Here is a 25,817-nt window from a genome sequence, read left to right on the forward strand (position 1 = left end):
TGAGTTATTTTCTTTTTCTATTTCAGTAAGTCTATTTTTCAAGAAGTGTTTTCCTTTTTCACTTCACCAAACCTGTTTTTTTAAGGAAGTGGTTTTCTTTAGACAACTTCAGTATTCTTTTCTCAAACTCCTGAAAAATTTTGATTTTCTTTTCCCATTTTTCTTCTAACTTTTCTTTTTTTTTTTTTATTTTTTTTTTTTTCTTTCATTACCCATATGTTGCTTGTTGTTTCTTGTATTCATATACTTCCTCCTCCCCACTTCTCATAATCAGGAAAAAAATGAGGAGATATCAGATTCCTTAAATTTCAGCACCTTGTGGTTTCATTTAAAAAAAAATCTTAAAATAAGGTCATTGGTAAATTTATAATTATCTTCTAAATATATTGTACTTTAAAATTTAACACATCCATAATGATGTTATATGCAAGCCAATTATGCATAATATATTTTTTTGCTCACAGTTATTAAAGTATAGCACTTCATCATACTTGCACTTCATCAAATGTTGCAATCATAGATTCAGAGCTGAAAGATACCTTAGAGCTTATCTAGGCAAATCCTTTTGAATTCTAGATAAAGAAACTGAGGCCCAAACTGAGTTGATGTTCCCAGAATAATACTACATATTAATGACTCTAAGTCTGGTGATTTTTTTACATTATTATAAATCTCCAAATTTTATGTTAATATTTATTTCCTTTAAGAATAATACATTTAAACTTTATTATTTCCATTTCTTCACAATAATTATGCAATATATATTTATGCTCATGAAATTTTGAATTAGTCTATAAATTCTAGGGAAAAAATGGAATTATTCCATAATTGTGTGTAAAAAATGTTTGTAGGAGTTCTCTTCTGTAGTAACAAATAATTAGAATTTGAGAGAATTCCACCAAGGAGAATAAGTTATACAATGACAATACAGAAAACACAATTTAGAAAGAGAATGAATAACCATTATTCCAGAAGATCTAAATGATGAAAATGCTCCCAATCATATGATAATTTTTTTAAATGTAAGATATATTTAAGATACAAGATGATACACATATTTTTGGACATTGTCAATATGGGAAATTGCTTTACTGTGTTACAAATATTTGCTTCAGGGATTTTTTTTTCAAACCATTCTGGGACTTGGGTTCACTGGGTTTTAAATTTTCACGCTACGGTATGTCTTAAAGATCATTTAGTTTAAAGCCCAATGTTCTAGGATGAGATAGCTGTTACCCAGATAGACAAAGGAACTTCTATTTCAAGATTATATAGCTAAAATGTGGCTGATTTAGGATTTCAGTTACCCTTTTCATTCAAAATATCCTTTCTTTCTAGAATGTCTTATTTGAAGAAATCCACTTTTGATTTACCAAGGACATTTGTTTAATTCCTATATCCCAGGTGTATTAAGGAATTTTCAGAAGGGATAAATATGGCATATGGGTATGAGAGAAATACTAATTTTCATTAGGTTGATTGGAAATACTTTTTTCCAGAAGGCAAGACAGGTTGAATTTGTATTTGCAATCTTCCCTTAGTATAATTTCCACACTGATAACTCTAAAAAGGATAAATCCTTTGAATAACTTTTCCCCTTTAATGTGAGGGAAAAATAAAAAGAATCACATTGAGAAGACAGTTGTTTGCATTGTAAAGTATTAAATGGCTGTTTTATGAAGATCAGTTGATGTTCATTTGAGGAGCTCATAGTTTGGAGTGTCTAGTGAGTGAGAATGTCATGTATTTATAAACTATCCTGGCAGTGAAATATTTTGATTAAAGATCTAAAGCACTATATAGGACAAGATATGAGCAAATTAAATAGTGTGGAATATATTTTTACATTTCCTGTATAAGCTTATTTTATGTGCATAAAATGTATAACTATTGAGTATTATGTATATTTACTACCTTGAAGCAGGTTTCTTTTCCCTCGTTTTAATGGCTTCAATTTTTGCAGAAATTGCATATGTCTGTACCAAAGTCTAGAAATGATACTAAAAAATACATATCTCCGAGAAATCAGGAATGATTAGTAGAGTAAGATTCCTAGTGGGTAAAATATTAGTCAAGGAGTACACACATCAAAGGTGATCATTCCTCATCTTAATTTATCTATTTCTATTCAGGGCAACATTATTTTAATTTCCCAGGTCCTCAACATTGAGATAATACAAGACTGCTTACTTTCCTTCATTTCTCAACCTCTCCTCATTTGTGATCAATTAACAAATCTTGCAAAATTACTTCCACAACAGTTCTTACTTACATTCACTTCTGCTCTCTGCTCACACTATTACCATACCTTTGCCATATGACTCTCATATCTGGAATAGTTGAACTACTCACTTCTCAGAAACTGACTCTTAGAAACTTTGGCTTCTTTCTTTCTTTTTTTAAAAATAGTATTCAATTTTTTCAAATAATTCAAAAATAGTTTTCAACATTCAGCTTTGCAAAACTTTGTGTTCCAAATATTCCTTCCTTCCACTACCTTTGTCCATTCCTAAGACAACTCTGGCTTCTTTCAAAGCTCATCTCAATACCATCTCACATATGAAGTCTTCACTGCCTCCTCCCAGTTGCCTATGTCCAATTTACACACACACACACACACACACACACATATTGGGGTATGATCCCAAGTTTTCAATTGCTATCTCTCTAATGGGCAGTACTGGGACATTTTCAATTGGCTTCTATGGAATAAGGCCAATTTTGGGTGGTTGGAAAGAGTGATTTAGGACAGTGAAAAAATAACATATCAATATTAAAAGAGAAAAGAGTAAAAGACAGAGAAATATGGTAACAACAGAGAGGGGGTAATTTGTATAACCATGCTTATGAGCATAGTTCTCATCCTTGGATCCAGAAATGATGAGGAAAGCTTCTCTTAATATCTGCAAGATGGAAGATATCATTTAATGGGTGATCATGGCTGTCTTGAGAAATTGAGCAATCAGAACCAGAGAAACACAAGAAGCAATTGTTTATAGTGAACAAGTTACCTGTAGTCCTTGAGATAAGGCAAAAAGTGCAGTACACACTCCAGGACAGGAATCACCTTCTCTGCCTGTGCACCATTATTTGCTTCTTTAACAGCTGTTGTCTCTCTTCCTTCCCTACTCAGTGTACCTCTGTATTATACTTATGATCGTAGGAAAGAGAAAGTAAATATTCAGAAAATGAAATTACTGGTTTCTTTCCTTGATGTTTAGGAGACAAAGAAGAGTGAGACTTCACATTTGGTATGGTGAGAGAGATTGAGATGTGCTACAGTTTATATTATTGGACCAAGGTAGCAGAGAGTTGGAGTGTATAGGAGTGCCAAAGCTATAAATGTAGAGAGGGAAGAAAAAAAATGGAGATGAGAACAGAAAATGAAGGATCCACAGCATAAAGAAGTAAAGAATAGGAACTACAAAAACTTTTAATGCATCTTTTTACAATCTTAAAAGTTTGGAGCTGTGTATGCAAAGGGAAAGGAGTGCAGTATTATAAAAGTCTCACAACAGTTCTTACTTACATTCACTTCTGCTCTCTGCTCACACTATTACCATACCTTTGCCATATGACTCTTATATCTGGAATAGTTGAACTACTCACTTCTCAGAAACTGACTCTTAGAAACTTTGGCTTCTTTCTTTCTTTTTTTAAAAATAGTATTCAATTTTTTCAAATAATTCAAAAATAGTTTTCAACATTCAGCTTTGCAAAACTTTGTGTTCCAAATATTCCTTCCTTCCACTACCTTTGTCCATTCCTAAGACAACTCTGGCTTCTTTCAAAGCTCATCTCAATACCATCTCACATATGAAGTCTTCACTGCCTCCTCCCAGTTGCCTATGTCCAATTTACACACACACACACACACACACACAAACACACACACACACATAACATTAATGACAATATATAATTTTATAGACAATCATAGGTGTAATATACATACACACACACACACACACACACACACACACACACACACATATATATATATATATATATATAATAGAATTATTGGAAAATGAGAAGACCCATCCTGTAGAATATGCTCAGATTTGTCCTTCTTGTTGGATTGTAAATATCATTATGCCACACAAGATAATAAGATGATACATGTGTACATACATACATATACTAACAGAGATCGTCTAACAGAGCTATTTTAGAATACAATTGAAAGGTTCAAGAATTATTTTCTTGGTGATATTTAGGTAGAATTTGGCTAAACAATTATGGAGTATGATATACTTGGGATTCATTTCATGGTTGGGTTTAATAAAGTGGCCACTGATTCCCTTTCCAACTTACAAATTCTGTGATTTTTAGAACAACGGATATAGCTCCATGGGTTAGAGATAGATATTGCATTTTATATATTTCTTTTAAAATCAAGTTTCTTTAGAATTCTTTGGGGAATTCTCAAGCCAATATGGTTCATCATTTTGGTCAGGCATTTTCCTTTTAAGAGTATTTAGCAGAGTTTCTCTTTGAAACAAGAGAATTTGAATTGTGTACACCTATCAATAAGCCCACCAGAAGAAAAGGCACATTTTATACAACCAAGTAGATTAGATCACATGAATAAGTGAATGTTACCAAATCCTTTATGTCGTGGTTCTTTCCCCACAGAACCTTAGAGAAGCCCATCATTGTTAGTAAAAGGACTAAATATGCACTAACATAATCATTACTTTTGGAATAAATAAAAGCTAAGCTTTTCCAATTAAAAGTAAAGGAAAATAAAAAAGCCAAGCTTTTGAAAACAATATCACTTTAGTCTTATGGGTTTCATTTGTTAGCTAAAGTAATTACAGCATTGTTTCATCATATACATTATTTTATGTAATAGTTCATGTCATTAAACACTCACAATGACATAAATATGAGCAATGGGAGGAAAAGGTCCATTAAGTTTCATAGAAATGTTACCGAAACAGTAGCTATGTATTGCTTTCAAAAGCTCAGAATTGCATATATATGTGAAATTAAATCAAACATTTCAAAATTGTAAATGCCATTTCATTTATTGTATGTATTTGCATTTCTTTTTTCATCTGAATCTCAATCTCAATCCCTGTTTTCTCATGGCATCATAGATTTAAAATTGGAAGGGACTTTTGATGCCATTAAATCCAATTTCTTCATTTTACAGATGATTAAAATGAGATGTTAAGTGATTTGGCTAGAATAGCATAAAAGATATTTGAAGAAGGCTTTGAAATCACTTTTTCCTGCCTGTAAAACCATCATTGTAACCACTATGCCACCTGATCTTCTCTCTGTTTCTCCCATAAGTTGCTCCTATTTCACTCTCTCTCACTTCATTAGTGCCATTTTAGTAACAGGGACAATGTCAGCTATTCCTCAAGCAAAAGTTACCTTGGAGAAGTTCAATCTTCTATAATTTCCTTTCATACATGAGGTCACTTTCCATAAGAATCTATATTATTTATCATCTCTGCTGATAGTTTAAATATCAAAGTGCATCCAAGATTCACCTGGATGATATTGGGTAGAAGTAAAGCATGTTAATAGCAAATAGTCCAAGCTGGTGAAGCATTTCTTTAATTGTAAGTGGATCATCTTGTCCTTCATCTCAGGAGCCTACATTAACTCAAAATGCAGAGAAAGTTTAAAGCTCAGCAATTCTCTTTTCTTGCTGATGATGTTCAATCTCTACATTATTGGAATCTAAAAGAAGGTACTATAAGATTCAAATGTATATTCCCCAATTAAGTAAGCTAACTCTGACACATTCATTAGAGTCATTCAATCTGTTTTTTTTTCTCCTTCTCTAAACACTAAGTTTTAATCAAGAGAGAGCTATTTCATGGTGAATACTGTCAATGCATCACCAATACAGCAACTTTTTAAAATAGATTCTTTGTTTCTACTTATTTGTAAATTATTTTATTAAAGCATTGTCCTGCATTAGGAACTGACATCTGTGAATACATTGACTGTGTCATTTTCTCAGTTGCATTTGTTTGGTCATTATTATCCATGAACTTGGTAATAAAATGAATAAGATTATTTGATCTCAAAATAGATGGGCTTGGAAAATGTGTTTTTTTGATTTGCAAAACAAACCTATTTTCCAAAGGCTCTACTATGAACCTGAGAACCAGATCCTTGACTTCAAGAAAAAGATAGTTTTCTATTTGTATATTAAAGAATGCCCTGAGGACAATTCTACTATCAGTCTTGTACCAACTGAAGAACCTATCTAGCCATATATCCTTCCTTTAGCTTAAAGGGACATTAATCTTTATAGTTTCATGGAGTTACCATGGGAATTCCAAACTTTATCTATAACTTCTTGATATGGCTTACATTGTGTTCAGAACAAGGAATCACTATCTTTAAAATATGCTTCAAATCTGTAGTAGTTATTTATAAGAGACACGTTACTATATATCAACATAATCAGTTATATTAACCTTAAAGGAGGCCAAAATTTTTATTAAGAATGACAAAGGCTTTTGTGAGGCAAATTTTTCTTGACCTAAAATATTGACTAATATTTATATAACACTATCAAGATTAAAATGTTTTATTAATGTTTTTCTAATTCAATCAAATATTTCTTTTTTGGGGGGATTGATAATTTATTATTTTTTGTTAAAGCTTTTTAATTTTCAAGAGATATACAAATATCTTTTGATGTTAGTTTTTAATATTAATTTTTCAACATTAATCCTTGCAAAAGCTTGTGTTCCAATTTCCTGCCCTTCCACCCCCACCTCCTCTCCTAATCCAATATCTGTTAAACATGGGGAAAATACATGTTAAATTCAATATATGCATATATGTTCTCTCTACAATGTACTGTTCTCTTTTGAGGTTTTCTTGGGGTCTCTGAGGCAGCCTTCATTTCAGTTCAGTAATCACCACACAAGTAGCCAGGGGTTAAAGTCCACATCCTTTATTATCTCTTTCAAAGTCTTGTCTCCTTTCCTGGGGCCCAATTAGCTTTCTGGAGGCCTATTTCTCTCCTTAGTTCTGTGGGCTTGAGCTCCTGCCTCCTTCTCTGCCTTGTGAATCTCTCCAAATCCAAAGATTTGTGCTTCAGCTTCCAGCCAGCACAAGGGTGGATGATGGAATGAATCTGTCTCAGCCTTTGAGAACTTCTAGTGCACTTGTCCTCTTTGGCCCTGAGAGTCTCTTGCTTATATATTCCACACTGAATATAAACCAATCATTATATCACTAGGAAACCATTATTTGTTGTAAGATTAAATCAATGCTAAACTATATTTAACCACTGTCTCCTCAATTCCACTTAGTACTTTATTTCAAGTTTTGGCCCATAACATCTCCTTGTAGGTTTAAATCAATCATACAGAACCATGCTAAATTAGATAACCATTGTCTCCATCAATTCCACTGACTTAGTACCTTGTAAGAATCCTTTATTTCAAATTCAGAGTTCTGACCCATACAAATACATATTAATCTAGTCATCTTGCTGCACAAGAAAAATCAAATCAAAAAGCAAAAAAAAAAAAAAAATGAGAAAGAAAATAAAATGCAAGAAAACAACACAAAGATTGAAAATGCTATATTGTAATACACTCTGTTTCCACAGTCCTCTCTCTGTGTGTACATGGCTCTCTTCATCACAAGATCATAGGAACTGGTCTGAATCATCTAATTTTTTAAAAGGGCCATATCCATCAGAATTGATCATCATATAAATTTACTGTGATTGTGTACAATGATCTCCTAGTTCTGCTCATTTTACTTACCATCAGTACTTGTTCTTATAGAACAATAATGGTTCACAACATTCATATATTAATAACTTATTCAGCTATTCTCCAACTAAACTGCTGGGCATCCACTCAATTCCCAGTTTCTTGCCACTACAAATGGGCTGCCACAACATTTTTGAACATATGGGTCCTTTTACTTCTTTTATGGTCTTTTTGGGGAAAAATCCCATTAGAAACATGGCTGGATAAAATGGTATGATGTTTTGATATCCCTTTGGGCATAGTTCCAAATTGCTCTCCAGAATGGTTGGATCACTTTAAACTTCACCAACAATGTATTAGTGTCCCAGTTTTCCCATATCCTCTACAATATTCATCATTATCTTTTCCTGTCATCGTAGCCAATCTGAGATGTATAGTGGTACCTCAGAATTCTCCTAATTTGCATTTCTCTGAAGTGATTTAGAGCACCTTTTCATATGACTAGCAATGATTTCAATTTCTTAGCTGTAAATTGACTGTTCATATCCTTTGACCATCTATCAATTGGAGAATGGCTTGAATTCTTATAAATTTTAGTCAATTAACTACATATTTTAGTAATGAGGCCTTTATCAGAACTTCTGAATGTAAAACATTTTCCCAGTTTATTGCTTCCCTCACAATCTTGTTTGCATTCGTTTTGTTTGTACAAAAAATATTACCTTAATATACTCAAAATTATCTATTTTTTTCAATTATGATTTCCAGTTCTTCTTTGGCCACAAAGTCCTTCCTTCTCTACAGATCTGAGAGGTAAAATGTCCTTTGTTCTTCTAATTTGCTTATAATATCACTCTTTATGTCTAAATCATGAATCCATTTCAACTTTATCTACATATAGGTTGTTAGATATAGGTCAATGCCTAGTTTCTGCCATAGCAGTCTTCAATTTTCCTAGCAATTTTTGTCAGATAGTGAGTTTTTATCTCAAAAGCTGGCATTTGGGGGTTGTCAAATACTCTATTACTATAGTCATTGACTATTTTGTCCTGTGAATATAATCTATTCCACTGATCAGCTACTCTTATTTCTTAGCTAGTACCAAATGGTTTTGATAACTGCTCCTTTGTTATATGGTTTTAGATATGGCACAGCTAGGCAACCTTCATTGACATTTTTTCATTAATTCCCTTGAAATTTTTCTTCCAGTTGAACTTTGTTTTTATTTTATCTAGGTCTGCAAAATAATTGCTTGGGAGTTGGATTGGTATAGCATTGAATAAGTAGATTAATTTAGGTAGTATTGTCAGTATTAACTCAGTCGACCCATGATACTTAATATTTTTCCATTTTTTAAAGAACTGACCTCATTTTTGTGTGTTTTATAGTTGTGTTTATATACTTTCTGGCTTTCCCTTGGCAGATAAATTCCCAAATATTTTATATTATCAACAGTTTTTTTAAATGGAATTTCACTTTGTATCTCTTGCTCTTGGACTTTATTTGCAATATATAAAAATGTTGATGATTTCTATGGATTTATTTTGTATCCTGCAACTTTTCTAAAGTTGTGAATTATTTATAATAATTTTTTAATTGATTCTCTAAGCTTCTATAAATATGCCATTATATCATTTGCAAAGAGTGATAATTTGGTGTCCTCAGTACGGTACTTATTCTAATTCCTTTAATCTCTTTTTCTTCTCTTGTTGACCAAGCTAACATTTCTAATACAGTATTGAATAGTAATGGTGATATGTGCAATCTTGTTTCACCCTGATCTTATTGTGAATCATTCTAGTTTTTTTTTCCCATACCATATGATGCTTGCTGTTGGTTTTAAATAGATACTACTGATAATTTTTTTTAAAGTCCATTTATTCCTATACACTCTGGTGTTTTTTATAGGAATGCATGTTGCATTTTGTGAAATGCTTTTTCTGCGTTTATTGAGATAATCAAATGTTTTTTGTTAGTTTAGTTATTGATATAGTCAATAATGCTAATAGTTTTCCTTCTATTGAAGCAGTCCTGCATTCCTTGTATAAATCCTACTTGATCACAGTGTTTTATCCTGGAAATAACATTCTGTAATCTTTTTGCTGATATTTTATTTATGATTATTGCATCAATATTCATTAGGGACATTTTAAAATAATTTTCTTTCTCTATTTTCACCTTACCTTGTTTCATATCAGCATCATATCTGTGTAATAAAAGGAATTTGGTGGGACTTCTTTTCAAATAGTTTTCAAATAGTATGTATTGTATTAGAATTAATTGTTCTTCAAATGTTTGGTAGAGTTCACATGTAAATCCATATGGCCCTGAAGACTTTTTCTTAGGGAATTGATTAATGGCTTGTTCTCTTTCTTTTTCCAAAATGGGACTATTTAAGTAATTTATTTTCTCTTCTATTAATCTAGGCAATCTATATTTTTTGTAGATTATCATATTAGATTTTCATATTTATTGACATATAGTTGGGCAAATAACTCCTAGTTATTGTTCTAATTACCTCTTCATTTGGTGAAAAGTTCTCCCTTTTCAATTTTGAGACCAAAGATTTCATTTTCTTCTTTCCTTTTTCTAATCAAATCAACTAAAGTTTTATCTATTTTGATGTTTTTTCCCCACAAAAGCAACTCTTAGTTTTATTTACTACTTCAATAGTTTTGTTATTTTCAATTTTATTAATCTCCCCCTTTATTTTCACAATTTCAAATTTGGTATTTACTTAGGTTTGTTTAAAGTTTGTTCTTTTTCTAGTTTTTTTTTTTTTTTTTTTGTTGTTGTTGTTGTTGTTGTTGTTGCAAATCCAATTTATTGATCTTCTCTTTCTCCATTATATGCAAGTTAGCATCTGGGGATATATAAAATTTTTATCAATTACTATTTTGGTTGCATCCCATAAATTTTGGTATGTTGTCTCATTGTTGTCATTGTCTTAGATGAAATTATTGATTGTGTCTGTGATTTGTTATTTTACCCACTCATTCTTTAGAATTAGATTATTTAGTTGATTATTATTGTTATTATTATTATTATTACTAAGGCAATTGGGATTAAGTGGGATTAAGATTTGCCCAGGGTCACACAGCTAAGAAGTGTTAAATTCTGAAGCCAAATTTGAACTCAGGCCCTACTGACTTCAGGACTGATGCTCTATCCACTAAGCCACCTAGCTGACCCTCCAATTAATTTTTGATCTATTTTCCTCTTGTTTTTTATTGAATGTAATTTTTATTGCATCATGATCTGAGAAAAATGCATTTACTATTTCTGCCTTTCTGCATTTGACTTTGAGGTTTTATGCCTTAATACATGGTCAAGGTTTTTGTAGGTTCCATGTTCTGCTGAGAAAAAAAAAAATTCCATTTTATCTTCATTTAATTTCCTCCAAAGCTCTTTCCTGGAGGGAGTGTAGGAGCATAGAAAGGAAAGCAAACTGTACAGCTTTTTACTATGCTTCTAGATTCCTCTTTTGTTATCCCAAATTATAAACATAAGATGAGATTCTTGGGCTTCATGAAATAAAAGAGTACTGGCTAACATAGTTAAAAGGCTATCTGCCTTTGAATTTCCATCAAAAATAGGACCTGGAAGTCCATATGTAAGTGGACATGCAAGATATAAATCTTACCTGGATGCTTTCTCACTTGTTCTTGAAGTTCCTTAAAGAGCTCATAAATAGTAAAAGCTGCAAATTTTATTTGGGCTGTGGCAATTCTTTGTACTACACCTCCTGAATAGGCTGAATCAGATATTATATTTACATTTCCTGGATAATAAGTAAGATCTAGCATGATTGATTATAATTCATCCTGCTGAGTGGATTGAAAAGGAGTTCTGATAATTCTCTTTATAGTTAAGCCACAAATATGCAGCACAAATGTTACATTTGGATGCATCTGTAAAGATAGTTGATGCCAAAGAAGACAGCTTAAGCTCTTGGAACCAAGACTACAGAAAGCCTCTAAGAAAAACTAGCCGAACCCCAAGTGAAGGAGATAAGATTTTGAAGGAAACAATAAAGGATTTGGACTTTGATATCTGGATGCACTTGTGATGGTTACTGTATGCCTCCAGAAGCCCCCCTAAGAAACCTGCTCCCAGAGAAGATTACACTTTAGAGAAGAACATTATACCTCAGGCTCCCTGCACTTCTGTCTGCCTCCCCCTGCACAATTGAAACAGACATTTTCTGAAGTTCTTCCAAAGTACCTTCTTCTGGAAATTTGTTGTACTCCAAACATTTGTGCGTTCCATCACTCCAAAACCAGATTAGAGGCTTAATCTGCTGTTAATTTGAGGGAAGCTTGGAGGAGATCATACAGACACATGCATGTTCTTTCTTCCCAAATATTTCACTGATTTTTGCTCACATGAATGCTTTCTCATTAGTTGTCCAGGAGCATAATTGATTGTCTATTTGTTTAGAATTTGATTGGCTTATTATGGCATTTACTACAGCTCCACATCTATTAATATTGCTGTAAGTATACATGTGTATGTTCTCTGGATCCTAATAAATTAATTTTCTAACTATTCATGAAATTATTCTAGGTAGAACCAAGATGACAAAGAATTGGAAAACTTCTAGTTGGACTTTCTGTAAATTCCCCACAAAGCAATTTTAACTTTTCCTTAAAGATCAAATTCTAGTATTGCATGAATGACAAAGGATTGTGATGAGACATTTTCCCAGCCCAGTACAACTTAGGAGGTTGAAAGCAGGTGTCTATTGCCCCAAAGTGCCAACTGATCTATAATTCAGCCTAGCACAAACACCAGTTGTAGACCTTGGCTATGGTGGTGAAAACCACAGCAGTAGCACCTATATACTTAGTTCCTGTTAGAAGTCCCATGGCAGAGAGGAGTACAGTCACTTGCAGTCCCAAGGGAGCAAACTCTTGTTAAGTGAGAGCTAGAACATCAGTGACCACATTTTCTCTTTCCTCTCTTCTCCAAATCATCATAACTTGAAAATTGTGAAAATAGAAGGGCAGAAAAACGTGAAGCTCATGACAGTGAGCCTACCTCATTACTTTTAGATAAGTAGATCTCAAATTTAATATAAAATTTGAAGTCAAGAAGAAAATGAGCCAACAACAAAGAAGGAAGAAGGAAGGAGGAGGAGGAGCATGAAGAAAAGAATGAGGAGGCAGAGGGGGAGGAAGAGAAAACTGGTGAAAAAGAGAAGCAGAAAATGACTATAAAAAGCCATGATGATAACAGGGAAGCTCGAGACAAACTCAGGAAAAAGATAAAGATGTGAAACCATCTACAAACAAAAGCTCAAAGAAAAATATAGGTTGCATATAAACCAAAAAGAATTCCTAAAAGATATGAAGAAAGTGATGCTTATAAATGTCAATTTTTTTAATCTAAAAGAACAGCAAAGAAAAAAATAGGCAAGAAATGTAAACAATGCAAGAAAATTTTGAAAAGAGAAATAACAACTTGGTAAAGTGGCTCAAAAAGTTTGGAAAATAATGCCTTAATAAACAGAATTGTCTAAATGGTACAAGAGGTACAAAGCATTCCTAAAAAAAATTTCTTAAAAATTAGGATTATTCAAATGGAAATTTTTTAAATAATATTTTTCTGATTAAATTTATTTTTCAAATGTACATTTCTTTATGAATCATGTTGGGAGAGAAAAAAGCATAACAAAAGGAAAAAAAAACACAAGAGAAAGAAAGCAGAAAAAAGGGGAAAAAATGGGAACATAATGTGTTAATTTATGTTTAGTTTCTGCTGTTTTCTATCCGGAGGCAGATAGCATTTTCTATCCAAAGTTTATTGGGATTACCTTGGATCGTAAAATTGCTGAGAAGAACCAAGTCTTTCATAGTTGATCATCACAAAATCTTGCTGTTACTACATACAGATGAGATATTCCTGGTTCTGATTATTTCACTCAGCATCAGCTTATGTAAATCTTTCCAGGTCTTTCTAAAATCAGTTTGTTCATCATTTTTATACAAAGATAATGTTCCATTCACATACCAAAATTTATTTAGCCTTTCCTTAATTGACAGGCATCCATACCTTTTCCAATTTTTTGCTGCCACAAAATAGCTACTCTTCTTTATGGTTTCTTTGGGATACAGGCCCAGTAGTGACATAAATGTGTGTGTGTGTGTGTGTGTGTGTGTGTGTGTGTGTGTGTATTTACATGCATACATATCCTTTTGGACATAATTCCAAATTATTCTATAGAATGGTTGGATCAGTTCACAACTTCTCCAGCTATACATTGTCTTTGTTTTCCCACAACTCCTTTTCCTCATATTTTAACCAATTTGTGAAGTGTGAGGTAGTACATTGGAGTCATTTTAATTTTTATTTCTTTGATCAATAGTGATGTAGACCATTTTCCCCCCACAGGACTATACATGGCTTTAATTTCATCATCTGAAAATTGCCTCTCTATATCTTTTGACCATTTTTTTTTCAATTGGGAAACGATTAGTCAAGTGTAAATTAATACCATATTTTAAGAAACTATATAAGCTAGAAATAAAGTATACAAATACCAGTGGTCACACTACCAGTAAAAAGGAACAGAGGACATGGAATGTATTTCAGTAGGAAGAATTACAACAAAGAATAAACTACCCAAACAAAATATTATAAGGGAAAGGAATGAACATTTTATATAAAAGATAATTTTTTAGCCTCTCCTGATTAAAAGACTAGATTTTAATATAAAATTTGACATTCAAATATATGACCCAAGAGTGTCATAAAAATTAAACATCAATGTCAAATCATGAGATAAGTTAAACTGCCTGTATTCCCAAAGGGGAAAATAAAATAAATAACATCCAAGAATATTGTCATCAACAAACTATTTTTTAAAAAGTAGACATAAATAGAAGTTATAGATATGAGTTTACTACATTGAAAGGATCTTAAAAGAAAAATAGAAAGTTGAAAAATAAGGATGTATTGAAATCCACTTTATCCAACAGAAAAAAAATAGAAGAGGAAGAGACTAAGAAAAAGGAGAATAATACAAGAGAGGGCGGATTAAGAGAGACATTGTTTATAAGCATTACAAACTTTTGAGGAGGGACAAATGTACTAAAAAGAGAATAAGAGAAGGATAAACATAAAAATAAGATGAAATAAAATAAATACGTAGCATGTAAATATGAATGGGATGAACTCATCCATAAAATGTAAGCAGACAAAAATATAGATTAGAAATGTTGAATGCAAATATACTATTTACAGAAAACATGCTTGAGATAGAAAAATACATAGTTAAAATGAGGAGCTGGTACAAAAAGTATTACACTTTGCCTGAAATAATAAAAGACAGAGTAAGCAATCATGATGTTGGAGAAAACAAACAAAAAAAAAATAAAGACCTAATTAAAGGGGATAATCAGGGGAAATTACATTTTTAAAAAAATCATGTCATATCATATCATAAATTAACTAATATCAATATAAACATGTGCACCAAGTGGCATACTGTCCAAATTTTAAATGAAAAATTAAATGAATCAAAAGCAGAAATTGACAGTAAAATTATACTAATGTAGAAGGTAAAATTACATGTATTTCAGGATTAGATAAATATGATTATAACATAAATAAGAATAAAGTAGTGAAATGAATTTTAGAAAAGCTGGATATAATAAATATTTAGAGAAACTCAATGAAAATAAAAAGGAGTATACTTTTTTCCAACTGCATGTAACATTTTCACACGCAAAAAAATTTACATATATTAGGGTATAAAAACCTAACAAGTCAGAGTAGAAAAACAGAAATACTAAATTCAACCTTTTCATAACACATAGTAGTACAAATGAATTCAATAAATTTTCTTGTAAACACTAATTAAAAATTAATTGAAAAGCAAATAATTTTATCCTAAAGAGGGAGTATGTCAAAGAACAAATCAAAGGAGTAATTAATAATTTCATTAAAGAAAATGCCAACCATTATACAAAATGCTAAAATTATGGGATATAGTCAAACCAGTATTTAGGAGAACATTTATAACTCTAATGCTTATATTAATAAAAGAGAGAAAGAACATATCAATTAATTGAGCATGAATAAAAAAACCTACAGAAAACAAATAAAAATTCTCAATTAAATAGTGAAATTGAAGTAAAAGAATCAAAAGATGAATATTTCATATCTTCCTTTTTTTTTGGGGGGAAACAATATAGTTATCATTTGTTATAACAAAACACAATTCCATTATACTGATATAATTGTTTTATAACTGTTACCTAAATAATAAATAACCATATTGTTTCATATTTCCAATTTAAAAACAAATAGTATTGCTATGAACATTTTTGATGATTGTTTATTTCTTTGATGCCCTTTGAAATACTGCCAGTGTTGGAATCACCAGGTCAAGTATAAAGAATGATTATAATTTTCCTCCTTAATTTCTAATTAATATACAGAATTATTTGAAAAACAGCTAGTTTCATTAAGTATATTACTATGGCTATTTCGTACCTAAAATGGCAGAGTAAGGTCAGAATTTTTTTTTTTGACTGAATTCTCCCCACAGCACTCAAAAACCATTTCAAAAATGTATTTATCTGAATTTTTAGTAGGAAAACCAATAAAAAATATCACAGTGAGCCATTTTTTTTCCAGACAGGGCAGCTTAGATGATAAAAAGAGTGGTTTCTGAAAACTTCTGGAGGTGGAGCCAAGATGGTGGAGTGAAACCAGGTACCTGCTTGAACTCTTTCATTCTCCCTCCAAAATCACATGAAACCAAGTCTCTGAACAGAGTCTGATAAAATGAAACTATTTTTGAGTTCAAGATAGATTGGAAGAACTTTCAGAAACATCAGTCTCATTGGAGTTAAAGGGGGGCTCATCCCAGCTCAAGAGGCCTCTGGGAAAGTCAGTGAGAGAGTCTTAAATACAGATCAGAAACTGAGACCTTTGGACTTAGTTAAGTAGAGAAACAATCCAGTAGAGGGCAGTCCCTAGTACCAGGTCAGAAGGCAAATTCTGGAAAACCAGGCTGTTTCCAAGAAAGAACAGATAAAGTTATCCCATCCTGAGAGCAAAACATCAAACACAACTGGCCCCTGGAGTCAAAGCCAAGATTCAGAACTGTGCAGGAAGCTTGGCAAAGCACCTTCTTTACCCCAAGATCACAACTCAGTGACAAAATTTTAAAAAGAGGAATTACAAAAAGAAAAGGAAAGAAAATGATCAAGAGACAAAATGATAAACAGAAAAGAAACTTAACCATAGAAAACTACTATGGTGACAGGGAAGACCAAGACACCAATTCAGATGAGGACAAAATGTCCACAAAGGAAATCTCAAAGAGTAATATGAATTGGTCTTAAGCCCAAATAAACTTCTTGGAAGTGCTCATAAAAGAGAAAAAAAAAAGCAAATAATAGAAGTAGAAGAAAAATTGGGGAAAGAAATGAGCGATATGCAAGAGAGAGTCAACAACTTGGAAAAGCAAGGTAATTCCTTAAAAAAATACAAATGTTCAAATTAAAAAAAAAATCACTGAAGAAAACAACACCTTGAAAAGTAGAATTAATCAGATGAAAAAAGAGATACAAAAGCTATTTGAAGAAAATTACACATTAAAAACTAGATGGGGCAAATGAAAGAAAATGACTCTGAATCATCAAGGATTAGTCAAACAAACTAAAAAGAATAAAAAGAAATACCGAGAAAATAGATCCAGAAGAGACAATTTTAAAAGTAATGGTCTACCTTCCCCTGCCCCAAAAAAAGAGCCTAAATAGCATTCTTCAAGAGATCATCAACAAAACCTGCCATTGATCTACTACTAACAGAAGGGAAAATAGTCATTGAACAAATCCTTTAATCAGCTCCAGAAAGAAATCTTAAAAAGAAAACTCCAAGAAACTTTGTTCTAAAACTCTAGAACTATAATCTCAAGGGAAAAAATAATGGAAATAGCCAGGGAAAAGCAATTCAAGTATAAAAGAGCAATAGTCAAGATTACTCAGGCGCATACACAGTAAAGAATCAGGGGGTTGATAATATCATCTTCTAAAAAGCAAAGGACCAAAAATTAATTGCCCAGCAAGACTGAGCATCATCTTTCAGGGGAGGACATGGATCCTCAATGAAGTAAGAAACATCCAATCATTTCTACTTGAGAAACTAGAACAAAACAGGAATTTTAATCTTCATGCAGGATTAAAGAGAAACATAGAAAGACAATTAGGGGAGAAACATATATTATTGAAAGGTCAAACTATTTAAAATCCTCAATGAGGAAATGATATCTATACCTCTTGAGAGTTGTATCTGTTAGTTGGGCAGATAAAGGGAATAACATGGACTGAGGTAATGATTGGGCTCGAATTTGATGGTATCAAAGAAAATAACATTAAGAAATGAAAAAAGAGATGTACTGGGAGAAAATGAAAGTGAAGGTACGATGGGGCAAATTAGATAACATGAAGAGGCAAAAAAAACTATTATAATAGAGGGAACGAAGGGAGGGGAATGAACATAGTCTGAAACTTAATATGATAACTTTTGATTCTAAGAGGGAATAACTTAATCTCTTAATTAGGTATAGAAATATATCTTACCCTATAAAGAAGTAGGAGAAGAAAGAGGAAATAAATGGGAAGAGCTGGATAACAAAAGAAGGGAAGAAATAATAGGAGAAAGAAGCAGGATAATGGGGAGAGGGGTGATAGAAGATAGGGCATGAGAAGATTGGGATGTTAAAAATAAAACATTACTAAGGAGGGAAAGAATGGAAAGAGAGAACAAAAAAATATGCAGGTGAGAAAATAGGATAGAGGGAAACAAAGAGCTGGTAATCATAACTGTAAATATGAATGGAACTGTACCCTAAAACAGAAGCAAATAGCAGTGGATTAAAGAACAAAATCCTACAATATGTTGTTTACAAGAAACACATTTGAAATGGAGATATATATACACAGTAAAGATAAAAGTCTGGAGCAGAATTTGTTATGCTTTAGCTTAAGCAAAAAAAAAAAAAAAAAAAAAAAAAAAACCAGAAAGCAGGGATAGCAATTCTGCTCTAAGAAAAAGCAAAAGTAAAATTAAATCTAATTAAAAGAGATAAGGAAGGAAAGTATATCTTGATAAATGAAATAATAAGAATATTAAATATATATGCACTAAATGATAGAGCATGTAGATTCCTAGAGAAGATATTAAGTCAGTTATAGGAAGAAGTAGACAACAAAAAATTAAGACAACTCTAAGGTATCACTATACATCTTTCAGATTGGCTAAGATGGCAAGAAAAGAAAATGATAAATATTGGAGGGGATGTGGGGAAAATGGGACACTAATACATTATTGATGGACTTGTGAATTGATCCAACCATTCTGGAAAGCAAGTTACAACTATGCCCAAAGGGCTAGCATATCCTTTGATCCAACAGTGTCTCCACTGAGCTTTTATCCCAAAGAGATCATAAAGGAGGGAAAGGGACCCACATGTACAAAAAAATGTTTGTGACAGCCCTTTTTGTAGTGGTAGGAAACTGGAAACTGAATGGATGTCCGTCAGTGGGAGAATGGCTGAATAAATTGTGGAATCTGAATGTTATGGAATATTATTGTTCTTTAAGAAATGATTAGTAGAGTTTTTATACAAACAAAACTAATGCAGACAAGATTAGAAGGGAAGCAATAAACTGGGAAAATATTTTTACAGTCAAAGGTTCTGATAAAGGCCTCATTTCCAAAATATATAGAGAATTGACTCTAATTTATAAGAAATCAAGCCAATCTCCAATTGAGAAATGGTCAAAGGATATGAACAGACAATTCTCAAATGAAGAAATTGAAACTATTTTTAGCCATATGAAAAGATGCTCCAAGTCATTATTAATCAGAGAAATACAAATTAAGACAACTGTGAGATAACCACTACACATCTGGGTAGAATGACAGGGAAAGAATATGCAGAATGTTGGAGGGGATGTGGGCAAACAGGGGCATTAATATATTGTTAGTGGAATTGTGAATACATCCAACTATTCTGGAGAACAATTTGGAACTATGCTTAAAAAGTTATCAAACTGTGCATACCCTTTGATCCAGCAGTGTTACTACTGGGCTTATATCCCAAAGAAATCTTAAAGAAGAAAAAGGGACCTGTATGTGCATGAATGTTTGTAGCAGGTCTCTTTGTAGTGGCCAGAAACTGGAAACTGAGTGGATGCCCATCAATTGGAGAATGGCTGAATAGATTGTGGTATATGAATATTATGGAATATTATTGTTCAGTAAGAAATCACCAACAGGATGATTTCAGAAAGGCCTGGAGAGACTTACACGAAGTGATGCTTAGTGAAATGAGCAGGGCCAGGAGATCATTATATACTTCAACAACAATACTATATGATGATCAATTCTGATGGACCTGGCCATTTTCAGTAATGAGATAAGCCAAATCAGTTCCAATGGAGCAGTAATGAACTGAACCAGCTGCACCCAATGAAAGAACTCTGGGAGATGACTAAGAATAATTACATTGAATTCTCAATCCCTATATTTTTGCCTGCCTGCATTTTGGATTTCCTTCACCAGCTAAGTGTATAATATTTCAGGTCCTATTCTTTTTGTACAGCAAAATAACGGTTTGGTCATGTATACTTATTTTGTATTTAATTTATACTTTAATATATTTAACATATATTGGTCATCCTGCCATCTAGGGGAAGGGGTGGGGGGAAGGAGGGGAAAAATTGGAACAAAAGATTTGGCACTTGTCAATGCTGTAAAATTACCCATGCATATAATTTGTAAATAAAAAGCTATTTAAAAAAAATGATTAGCAGGATGATTTCAGAAAGGCTTGAAGAGACATATATGAATGGATGTTAAGCAAAGAGAACTTCATACACAGCAATAGCAAGATTATGCAATGATCATTTCTGATGGACATGGATTTTTTCAACAGTAAGGTGATACAATTAAGTTCCAGTGGTTTTGTGATGAAAAGTCTTCTGTAACTAAAGAGAGGACTTGTGGGGACTGAGTGTGCATTACAACTCAGCATTTTCCCTTTTTATTGTAGTTCGCTTGCATTTTGTTTTCTTTCTCATTTTTTTTTTAATTTTTGATTTGACTTTTCTTGTGCAGCATGATAATTGTGGAAATATGTACAGAAGAATTGCACATGTTAAGGTATTGGATTACTTGCTGTCTAAGGGAGGTGTGGGGGAAGGTAGGGAAAAATATTTGGAACATAAGGTTTTGCAAGGGTGAATGTTGAAAATTATACATATATTTTGAAAATAAAAAGCTTTATTTAAAAAAAAGAAAGAGACAGCAAAATTGTATTACTGGGGAACCTCAAACTTCACCTTTCTCAATCAGACAGATATAAACACAAAATAAGAAAGAAACTAGCCAGGTTAATAGAATCCTAGAAAACCTAGATTAAAAACCTGAAAACCTAGAACATCCTCTGGAGAAAATTGAATAGGGACAAAAAGGAACATACCTTTTTCTCGGCAGTAGATGGCACCTAAAAAAAAATGACCAAGTATTAGGGCATAAACCTCTTACAATAAAAAAGCAGCAAGACAGAACAAGTAAATACTATCTTTTCAGACCATAATAAAGTAAAAAAAAAAAAATTCAATAAAGGGCCAGGAAAATTAACTAATCTAATTCTAAATAATAAGTAGACAAAACAACAAATCACAGAAACAACCCATAATTTCATCCAAGAAAATGACATTAATAAGATAATATACCAAAACCTAAGGGAAATAGCCAAAGCAAGTCATAGAAGAAATTTTATATCTCTAAATAGCTAGATGAATAAAATAGATAAAGAGGAAATCAATTAATTGGGCATTCTTTTAAAAAAGTTAGAAAAACCACAAATTTAAAAACCCCAATGAAATACCAAATTTAAAATTCTGAAAATCAAAGGAGAGAACAATAAAATTGAAATAAAGAAAAACATTGAATTAATAAAACTGAGAGTTGGTTTTATGAAAAAAAATTGGTTAATTTGATTAGAAAAAGAAAAGAAAAAAAAAACAAAACAAAAAACAAATTCCCAGCATCAAACTGAAAAGGGTGAATGCACCACTAATCAAAAAGAAATTAAAGCAATAATTTCTAGATATTTTGCCCTATTGTATGGCAGCAAATCTGACAATCTAATTAAAAAGGAAGCATATTTTAAAAAATATAAACGTCTCAACTTAGTAGAAGAGGAAATAAATTACTTAAATAATCCCATTTCAGAAAAAAAAAATGAATAAGTCATTAATGAACTACAAAAACATCTCCAAGGCCAGATATATTTACAAATGAATTTAAACATTTAAACATTTAAAGAGTAATTAATACCAATTCTATGTAAACTATTTGTAAAAATAGGTAAAAAAGGAGTCCTGGCAAATTTCTTTTGACACAAATATGATACTGATACCTAAACTAAGATGACCCAAAACAGAAACAATAATCATAAACCAATCACCTTAATGAATATTGATGCAAATTTTTTAAGTAAAATATTAGAAAATAAATTATAACAACTTATCAGCATGATAATAACTATGACTAAGTGGGATTTATACCAGGAATGCAGAACTGGTATAATATCAGGAAAATTATTACCATAATAATGAAACCAACAGAAATCATATAGTAATCTCAAAAGATGCAGAAAAAGATTTTGACAAATAAAATACGAATTACTATTAAAAATACTAGAGAGCACAGGGAGAAAGGAAGTTTTCCTCAAAATAATAACACTACCTATGTAAAACCAACAAAAAACATTATTTGTAATGGACAGAAGCTGGATGAATTCCCAATAAGATCAAGGGTGAAAGAAGGATATTCACTATTACCACTATTATTCAATATTTTAATAGAAGTGTTAGTTTTAGCAATAATGAAAGTAAATAAATTAAAAATTAGAAAAAATTAGAAAAAAAAGAAAACTATCAATCTTTATAGAAGATATGATGTTATTTAGAGAATCCTAGAAAATCATCAAAAATCCTACTTAAAACAATGAACAACGTTAGCAAAGTTACGATATCTAAAATAAACCCTTCTAAAATTAAAAGGAGAAATTAATAATATAGAAAGTAAAAAAACTATTGAATTAATAAATAAAACTAAGAGTTGGTTTTATGAAAAAACCAATAAAATTGATAAACCTTTGGTAAATCTGATTAGAAAAAGGAGAGAGGGAAATCAAATTGGCAGTCTTAAAAATGAAAAAAGAGAACTTACCACTGATGAAGAGGAAATTAAAGAAATAATAAGGGCTTACTTTGCCCAACTTTATGCCAATAAATTTGATAACCTAAGCAAAATGGATGACTACCTCCAAAAATATAGGCTTCCCAGATTATCAGAGGAGGAAGTAAATTGCTTAAATAGTCCCATTTCAGAAAAAGAAATAGAACAAGCTATTAATCAACTCCCTAAAAAAAATCCCCAGGACCAGATGGATTTACATGTGAATTCTACCAAACATTCAAAGAACAATTAGCCCCAATGCTTTATAAACTATTTGAAAAAATAGGGAATGAAGGAGTCCTACCAAACTCCTTTTATGACACAGACATGGTACTGATACCTAAACCAGGTAGGTTGAAAACAGAGAAAGAAAATTATAGACCAGTCTCCCTAAAGAATATTGATGCTAAATCTTAAATAAGATATTAGCAAAAAGACTACAGAAAATCATCCCCAGGATAATACATCATGATCAAGTAGGATTTATACCAGGAATGCAGGGCTGGTTCAATATTAGGAAAACTATCAATATAATTGGCCATATTAATAATCAAATTAACAAAAACCATATGATCATCTCAATAGATGCAGAAAAAGCATTTGATAAAATCCAACATCCATTCCTATTAAAAACTCTTGAGAGTATAGGAATAAATGGACTTTTCCTTAAAATAATCAGTAGCATCTATTTAAAACCAGCAGTAAGCATCATATGTAACGGGGACAAACTGCAATCATTCCCAATAAGATCAGGAGTAAAACAAGGTTGCTCCCTATCACCGATACTATTTAATATTGTATTAGAAATGCTAGCTTTGGCAATAAGAGTTGAGAAAGAGATTAAAGGAATAAGAATAGGCAATGAGGAAACCAAATTATCACTCTTTGCTGATGATATGCTGGTATACTTAGAGAACCCCAGAGATTCTACCAAAAAGTTATTAGAAACAATCTATACCTTCAGCAAAGTTGCAGGATATAAAATAAACCCACATAAGTCATCAGAATTCTTATATATCACTAACAAAACCCAACAGTTAGAGTTACAAAAAGAAATTCCATTTAAAGTAACTACTGATTGTATAAAATATTTAGGAATCTATCTGCCAAGGGAAAATCAGAAACTTTATGAGCAAAACTACAAAACACCTTCCACACAGATTAAGTCTGATCTAACCAACTGGAAAAATATTAAATGCTCTTGGATTGGGCAAGCAAATATAATAAAGATGACAATACTACCTAAATTAATCTACTTATTTAGTGCTATACCAATCAGACTCCCAAAAAACTACTTTGATGAATTAGAAAAAATAACAACAAAGTTCATATGCAAAAAACAAAAGGTCAAGAATTTCAAGGGAATTAATGAAAAAAAATCAAACGAAGGTGGCTTAGCTGTACCAGATCTAAAATTATATTATAAAGCAGCAGTTACTAAAACCATCTGGTATTGGCTAAGAAATAGACTAGTTGATCAATGGAATAGGTTAGATTCAAAGGACAAAACAGCCAATAACTTTAATAATATAGTGTTTGACAAACCCAAAGACACCAGTTTCTGGGATAAGAATGCATTAATTGACAAAAATTGCTGGGAAAATTGGACATCAGTATGGCAGAAACTAGGCATTGACCCACACTTAACACCGTACACCAAGATAAGGTCAAAATGGGTTCATGACCTAGGCATAAAGAATGAGATGATAAATAAATTGGAAAAGCATAGGATAGTTTACCTCGCAGACCTGTGGAAGAGGGAGGAATTTATGACCAAATAAGAACTAGAGATCACTATAACCACAACATAGAAAATTTTGATTATATCAAATTGAAAAGTTTTTGTACAAACAAAACAAATGCAAACAAGATTAGAAGGGAAACAATAAACTGGGAAAACATTTTTACAATCAAAGGGTCTGATAAAGGCCTCATTTCCAAAATATATAGAGAATTGACTCTAATCTATAAGAAATCAAACCATTCTCCAATTGATAAATGGTCAAAGGATATGAACAGACAATTCTCAGACGAAGAAATTGAAACTATAGACATATGAAAATATGCTCCAAATCATTATTAATCAGAGAAATGCAAATTAAGACAACTCTGAGATACCACTACACACCTGTCAGATTGGCTAGAATGACAGGGAAAGATAATGGGGAATGTTGGAGGGGATGTGTGAAAACAGGGACACTGATACATTGTTGTTGGAATTGTGAACACATCCAGCCATTCTGGAGAGCAATTTGGAACTATGCTCAAAGTTATCAAACTGTGCATACCCTTTGATCCAGCAGTGTTTCTACTGGGCTTATACCCCAAAGAGATACTAAAGAAAGGAAAGGGACCTGTATGTGCCAAAATGTTTGTGGCAGCCCTGATTGTAGTGGCTAGAAGCGAGAAAATGAAAGGATGTCCATCAATTGGAGAATGGTTGAGTAAATTGTGGTATATGAATGTTATGGAATATTATTGTTCTGTAAGGAATGACCAGCAGGATGATTACAGAGAGGACTGGCGAGACTTACATGAACTGATGCTGAGTGAAATGAGCAGAACCAGGAGATCATTATATACCTCAACAATGATACTGTTTGAGGATGTATTCTGATGGAAGTGGATCTCTTCGATAAAGAGAGCCTTAATTGATCAAAGATAGACAGAAGCAGCTACACCCAGAGAAAGAACACTGGGAAATGAATATAAACTGCTTGCATTTTTGTTTTTCTTCCCGGGTTATTTATATCTTCTGAATTCAATTCTCCCTGTGCAACAAGAAAACTGTTCGGTTCTGCACATATATATTATATCTAGGATATACTGTAACCTATTTAA

This window comes from Antechinus flavipes, chromosome 3 (assembly GCF_016432865.1).
Source record: "Antechinus flavipes isolate AdamAnt ecotype Samford, QLD, Australia chromosome 3, AdamAnt_v2, whole genome shotgun sequence".
Lineage (NCBI taxonomy): Eukaryota > Metazoa > Chordata > Mammalia > Dasyuromorphia > Dasyuridae > Antechinus > Antechinus flavipes.